The sequence below is a fragment of the Myotis lucifugus genome, unplaced genomic scaffold (genome assembly GCF_000147115.1).
Source record: "Myotis lucifugus unplaced genomic scaffold, Myoluc2.0 scaffold_1221, whole genome shotgun sequence".
Classification (NCBI taxonomy): Eukaryota; Metazoa; Chordata; class Mammalia; order Chiroptera; family Vespertilionidae; genus Myotis; species Myotis lucifugus.
The window spans coordinates 55,157-62,546 of NW_005872269.1; the positions used below are offsets into that span (position 1 = coordinate 55,157).

Here is a 7,390-nt window from a genome sequence, read left to right on the forward strand (position 1 = left end):
GCATATTCCCCAGTGGGGTAGATGTGCAGGAGGCAGCTGATCGATGTTTCTCTCTCATTGATGTTTCTAACTCTCTCTCTCTCCCTTCCTCTCTGTAAAAAATCGATAAAATATATTTTAAAAAATAAATAAATAAAATGAAATTCTCCAAAATAGCTTTTGGGTAAAGGAGGAAATCAAGAATCAGGTGTGAATTAAGAAAATAATACAGCCCTAGCCGGTGTGGCTCAGTGGCTGGAGCCTTGGCCTGCAGACTGAAGGGTCCCTAGTTGAATTCCGGTCAAGGGCACAGGCCCAGGTTGTGGGCTCGATCGCCAGTAGGGGGCGTGCAGGAGGCAGCTGATCAATGCTTCTCTCATCATTGTTATTTCTCTCTCCCTCTCCCTCTCTGAAATCAGTAAAAATATAAATATCTTTTAAAAAAGAAAATAACACAAAGAATTGCACTTATGAAAACCAACAGGACGCATGCAAACCTTTACCCAAAAAGTTTTGTAGCTTTTATAATGGTGTTATTATTCAACCCATAAAAAGTTAAAATATTCATAAAATCATTTAGAAATATTAAAACAGCACCCCCAAATAAAGATGAGGAAGGAAGGAATCAGAAAAAAAAAACAACACACAGAAAAGAAGAAATTAGAAACTAGAAAAACAGTCAAAGTTCCTTGAACTGGTTCCTTTAGTTAAAGCAGAGACTAAGTCATACAACGGACACACGCAATCAAGGAAGAAATAAAACAGAAATGAACCCAACTTAAGGCGAAGTAAATGGTGGCCATCACAAGAGAAATCAGCTAAAAATAGAAAAGGATATTATGTGAAATTGCTGACAAATTTGAAAACGAGTGAAATCGTTTTCTGGGGTTAAAAAAACGAAACACCTAGAAATTTCCTCTATTTGAGAAAAATCAGAAGTGGAAACCCTCCTTGGGTTTCTGCTCAAATGTTCTCTGGACAGAAACTCTCCTCATCAGCTTTTTGCTTTTTTTTTTTTTAATTCATCTGAGAGAGAAACATCGATTTGTTGTTCCACTCATTGATTGATTCTTTTTCTTTTTTTTTAAAAAAATATTTTATTGATTGTTTTTACAGAGAAGGAGAGGGACAGAGTGCCAGAAACATCGATGATAGAGAAACATCGATCAGCTGCCTCCTGCACGGCCCCCACTGGGGATGTGCCCACAACCAAGGTACATGCCCTTGACCGGAATCGAACCCGGGACCTTTCAGTCCGCAGGCCGACGCTCCATCCACTGAGCCAAACCAGTTCGGCTCTTTTTCTTTTTTAAAATATATTTCTTTATTGATTTCAGGGAGGAAGGGAAGAGAGAGAGAGATAGAAACATCAATGAGGAGAGAGAATCATGGATCGGCTGCCTCCTGCACGCCCCACACTGGGGATCGAGCCCACAACCCGGGCATGTGCCCTGACCCGGACTCGAACCTGGGACCCTTCAGTCTGCAGGCTAATGCTCTATCCACTGAGCCAAGCCAGCTAGGGCTCATTGGTTGATTCTTCTATGTGGCCTGACCGGGGACGGAACTCGCAACCTTGGTGTATCAGGACGATGCTCTAACCAACTGCACTGCCCGGCCAGGGCTACGTTACATATTTTAAAAGCCATTTTTTATGACCTAAAGACCTCATATAAATGATTTTTTTTAAACTGTAAAATCCCAATAGGTAAATGGTCAAAAGACACTGAGTCAGGTCACTGAAGAGAAAAGTGCCGGAACACAAAACTACAAGAAAATGTTCGAGGTCACGGCCATTTAAATAAACCCAAAGTTGCCCTCGCTGGTTTGACCCAGTGGATGGAGCATCAGCCTGAGGACTGAAGGTTCGATTCCGGTCAAGGGCACATGCCTGAGTTGCAGGCTCGATCCCCAGTGTGGGGTCTGCAGGAGGCAGCTGATCAGCGATTCTCTCTCATCATTGACGTTTCTATCTCTCCCTCTCCTTTCCTTTCTGAAATCAATGACAATATATTAAAAACAAAACCATGATCTAAGCATATATTTTTTTAAAAAAGAATTAACGGAGTAAAAAAGTGAAACAGATCCTTTACGCCTTGGAGCCCTTAATTTGTTATTTTGTGTTGGGATTCCCTAAGCACGAGTGTAGTATAGAGTCTTTCTTAAACTTTTTAAATTAAAGAACAAGGGTTCGGACCTGACTGGTTTGACTCAGTGGATAGAGCATCGGCCTGCGGACTGAAGGGTCCCAGGTTCGATTCATGTGCCTTGGTTGCGGGCACATCCCCAGTGGGGGGTGTGCAGGAGGCAGCTGATGGATGTTTCTAACTTCCCTATCCCTCTCCCTTCCTCTCTGTAAAAAATCAATAAGATATATTTAAAAAAATAAAAATAAAAGAGAAGGAACTTAAAAAAAAAACTATAGACAAGGCTTCGGATTCAAAATCCTTTTTATTTATCATCCACGGTTGTACGTTGTGCTTTCTTTTTCATGGCAAACATCCAAGCATTTCCACTCTATCATGGATTAAATGAAAATTTTCAGCTAGTTTGGGAACTTAACCATTAACAAGTCCCCTGCCCCCTCCCTCTCCCTCTCCCTACACGGAACCCTGCGCTCTGCAGCTGCCTCGGTGCCAGGAAGACCCCGTGGACGGGTCCCAAGGGTTTGCTGCTCAAAGAGGTTTGCAAACGCCAAAGCTCAATGCACGAACCCAGGTATTCCTGGTGTGGGTGAGGCTGCGGCCCTACTTGGAAGAATCCTGTAACAGTAGACTCCACTGCGTTTCTTTATCGGAGCAGGAATCTGCATGTAGCTTTTAGATCGGATTTCTAGAATTCTCCATTCTTTTTTGTTGTTGCTTTTTTTTGTTGTTGTTAATCCTCATCGGAGGATATTTTCCCATTGATTTTTAGAGATGGGGAGAGACTGAGAGAAACATCGATGTGGGAGAGACACACTGATTGGTTGCAAACCTGCAACTGAGGTACGTGCCCTTGACCTGAATCGAACCCAGGACCCTTCCGTCTGAGGGCTGATGCTCTAACCACTGAGCAACCGGCCAGGGCTGGAATTCTCCATTCTTAAGGAGCAGTTCCCAGAATAACCAGGATTCTCCCTGATTGGCCGTCCTGAGGATGGGCTGGGGGGGCGGGAGGGAATGAAGGCTCATGCTGACCAGCAGAAGGTGGACGGAGCCCAGAATCTTTGAGAAGTCAGTCCTTTTGGGGGCGAATCCTGGGGACCAGACGCCTCTGGAACAGAGAGCTCCGTCCTTTACAAAACCTCAGGTCAGTGGTTCTCAACCTTCTGGCCCTTTAAATACAGTTCCTCATGTTGTGACCCAACCATAAAATTATTTTCGTGGCTACTTCATCACTGTAATGTTGCTACTGTGATGACTCGTCATGTAAATATCTGATGTGCAGGATGGTCTTAGGCGACCCCTGTGAAAGGGGCGTTCGACTGCCAAAGGGGTCGCGACCCACAGGTTGAGAACCGCTGCCTTGGGTTGTTATACAACAGGCTGTAATTAATATCACCCCCGGCTCGGAGAGACATCCCATCATGCTAATGAAAAATGAAAGCCACCTGGGCTCAGGGCCCAGAGCCTGCAGACACGTGCCAGGCCAGGAGCCACCAGCAGAGGGCGCTCACGGGGACCTGAGGTGCCCCATGCCAATCATTGCCCATGGTGCCAGCCACCTGTAGGAGAATGCAGCCCTGGCCCACCTGGTCCTGTTCAGCCAGAGCAGGGCAGGTACCCGGAGTCCTGCTGCCCCAGGCGATGTGAGCCATTCAGAGGGGAGGCCTGGGAGGGTTGGGGGCAAGGGGTGATGCAGAGCAGGGAGGCACTGCTGTGGTGGGATTCAACGAGAGAACATGTATGAACCACACATGATAGGCACTTGTAATCAATGTTTGCAATGCTGATAATGATGCTGCTGCTGCTGAACTAATTCCTCCTTTGTATCCCCCCCTCTTCACCCAACCCAAACATTTCTACCCTTCACAGCTACTCTTCCTCCGAGAAGCCCTCCAGGATCACTTCGGGCCAGTGGTTTACAAATTGGGGGCCCTTCCGCATCACCTGAGAAGGTGAGAAGTTTGTTGGTTCTGGTTGTTGTTGTTTTAATGTTCTTACTGATTTCAGAGAGAGGAAGGGAGAGGGAGAGATAGAAACATCAATGATGAGAGAGAATCATCGATTGGCTGCCTCCTTCATGCCCCCTATTGGGGATCGAGCCCACACTACTGGGGCATGTGCCCTGACGGGGAATTGAACCGGTGACCTCTTGGTTCCTGGGCCAACACTCAACCACTGAGCACAACACTGGCTAGGCTTGAATCTCTTTAAATTATTTTTTTCTACTTGGCATAAAGGTTCAATGTTATTCTTTTGCATGTGGATAGCCACTTTTCCCAGCACCATTTATTGAAGAGGTGGCCCCTTTTCCCGTCGAGTGGCCTTGGCACTCTTGGGGAAGATCATTTGGTCATATATGGCTATTTAGGGTCCCTTGACTTGAATGACAATATAGACTAATTGCTCTGGCTAGAACCTCCAGTACTGTGTCGACTAACAGTGTTAGGCATGGGCATTCTTGTCATGTTCCTGGTTTTAGGGAGTTTTCAGTCTTTCCCCATTGATTGAAATGTTCCCTGCAGGCTTGTTATAAATACACTAGCGGCCCTCTAGCAATCCGGGACCCCTTGGGGGATGTCAGACTGCCGGTTTCGGCCCCACTCCCCGCAGGCCAGGCCGAGGCACCCCACCGGTGCACGAATCTGTGCACCGGGCCTCTAGTATGCATGTAAGATCTTTGGTTAATCTCTTCCTGTCCTCTCCCCTGCCCCCTTCCCTCTGAGATTCATCAGTTTGTTGCATGTTTCCATGCTTGTGCATTGAGCGTCTGCCCCCTGGTGGTCAATGTGCGTCATAGGTACTGGTTGGACGGTCAGATGGTCGCTTAGGCTTTTATATATAGAGATAGCCTTTATTATAGTAACACCCCCCCACCACAACCTCAATCTACAACTTCACTTTCCAAGGTTTCAGTTACCCACGGTCAACTGTGATCTGAAAATATTAAATTGAAAATTCCAGAAATAAATAATGCATCCGTTTGAGATGGTACCCTTTCTGAGTAGTGATGAGATCTCACGTGACCTGCTTATTCCCGCCTGAGATGTGAAGCATTCCTCCCTCCACGCCGTGAGGTTCTGCCCTGTAGTCACGTGCCGTCTTGGTTATCACGACTGATGGCAGGGCTGGTGTGCGCATGACCCTTGTTTCCTTTATAAGGGCCCCACAGCGCAGGAGCAGTGATGCTGGCCATTCGGATATGCCCCACAGAGAAGCCGGAAAGTGTATGTATGTGTAAGAAACAGCATAGTATATACGTAGGTTCAGTACTATCCCTGGTTTCAGGCATTGACTGGGTCTTGGAACATATCCCCTTTGGATAAGGGGTAACTAATGTATATTGAGATAGTTTCCTTTTATTCTGACTTTGTTGTGTTGCTGGTTTTTTTTTTTTGTTTTTTTTTTGTTTTTAAATATATTTTATTGATTTTTTACAGAGAGGAAGGGAGAGAGATAGAGAGTTAGAAACATCGATGAGAGAGAGAAACATCGATCAGCCGCCTCCTGCACATCTCCTACTGGGGAAGTGCCCGCAACCCAGGTACATGCCCTTGACCGGAATCGAACCTGGGACCTTTCAGTCCGCAGGCCGACGCTCTATCCACTGAGCCAAACCGGTTTCGGCAGTTTTGTTTTGTTTTTTTATCATAAAACTGTTGAATTTTGCCAAAAGCTTTTTCTGTATCAGTTGAGATGATTGTGCGGTTTTTGCCCTTCATTCTGTTCATGGGGAGTATGTATTACGTTGACTGATTTTTTTAAAATATATATTTTATTGATTTTTTTACAGAGAGGAAGGGAGAGGGATAGAGAGCCAGAAACATCGATGAGAGAGAAACATCGACCAGCTGCCTCCTGCACACTCCCCACTGGGGATATGCCCGCAACCAAGGTACATGTCCTTGACCGGAATCGAACCTGGGACCTTTGAGTCCGTAGGCCGATGCTCTATCTGCTGAGCCAAACCAGCTAGGGCCGTTGACTGATTTTTTAAAAAATATTTTTAAAATTGATTTCAAAGAGAAGGGAGAGGAAGAGAGAGAGAGGGGGGGGCATCAATGAAGAAAATCATTGATTGTCTGCCTCCTGCACACCCCCTACTGGGGAACGAGCCTGCAACCCAGGCATGTGCCCTGACCGGGAATCGAAGTCTGACCTCCTGGTCCATGCGTCTACATTCAATCATTGAGCCACACCTGGCTGGGCACGTTGACAAATTTTTGTACCTTGGATCATTCTTGCATTTCAGGAATAAACCCCACGTGGTCATGGTGTATAAGGCGCCCACCCCCCACTTTTATTTTGGTTAATCCTCACCTGAGGGTATTTTTCTTTTTCTTTCTTTTCTTTTTTTAAAATATATTTTATTGATTTTTTACAGAGAGGAAGGGAGAAGGATAGAGAGTTAGAAACATCGATGAGAGAGAAACATCAATCAGCTGCCTCCTGCACACCTCCCACTGGGGATGTGCCCGAAACCAAGGTACATGCCCCTGATCGGAATCGAACCTGGGACCTTTCAGTCCGCAGGCCGACGCTCTATCCACTGAGCCAAACCGGTCAGGGCTCTTTTCTTTTTTTTTTTTCCTGCAAAAAGCTTTATTGTTTCATTTGGTCCAATGCATGGGAGAGGGCTCCAGGGTGGTTAAAAGAATGGCTAGTAGTTTCAGGAAGAGGCTCAGGTAAAAGCCAGAGACACTAGGGCAGGGGTGGGCAACCTTTTTGTGAGTGTGTGCCAAAACCAGCGAAATCTCTGACTCGAAATTCTTCTGCGTGCCAGCCCTAATTTTTTGGGAACATGTTACGCCTACTTGATATCTCTTAAGGTGTACGTATGTGAAGAACCTTGAAGAAATAATAAAATTCATTCGAGCGACAAAAACACAGTATATGATGATGAAAAATACATTTATTTTTTAATGTATACACGTACACTGATAGTCCGACAGAAAACTTTATGACTCCGTTTGATATTATCAGTGGGACTTTTGCTGCTGCATCACTGATGACAGAGATTTTACATCAGGTTTCTGTTTCGTGACCTTCAGAGATATGCACGAGCTACTACTTTCATCCGTCAGGCTACTCCTTTTACGAGACTTAACAAAATTCATCTCTGAGAACAAAGATTCACAAGCGTATGTGGATGAAACCAAAGCACTGGTCGGATCTAGGAAGGCAGGGAGAGTTAAGGCAGAGGCATAGAAATTGCTCTTCCTCTCTCTCGTCCATCCATGTCTATGGTCTTTAAGATAACTTGTTAT

The 7,390-nt window shown here is 45.5% G+C and overlaps 1 long non-coding RNA gene across 1 annotated transcript in view; it reads left to right on the forward strand.

Annotated features, from left to right (window-relative positions):
• The window catches only part of LOC106695410, a 10,141-nt gene extending 3,003 nt beyond the window's left edge, over positions 1–7,138 (forward strand). Inside the window, exons 3-4 of the long non-coding RNA XR_002827419.1 lie at positions 3,996–4,078; positions 7,107–7,138. This is a non-coding gene — a long non-coding RNA (uncharacterized LOC106695410). The remainder of the gene's footprint in view (positions 1–3,995; positions 4,079–7,106) is intronic.
• The last annotated feature ends 252 nt before the right edge of the window (positions 7,139–7,390 follow it).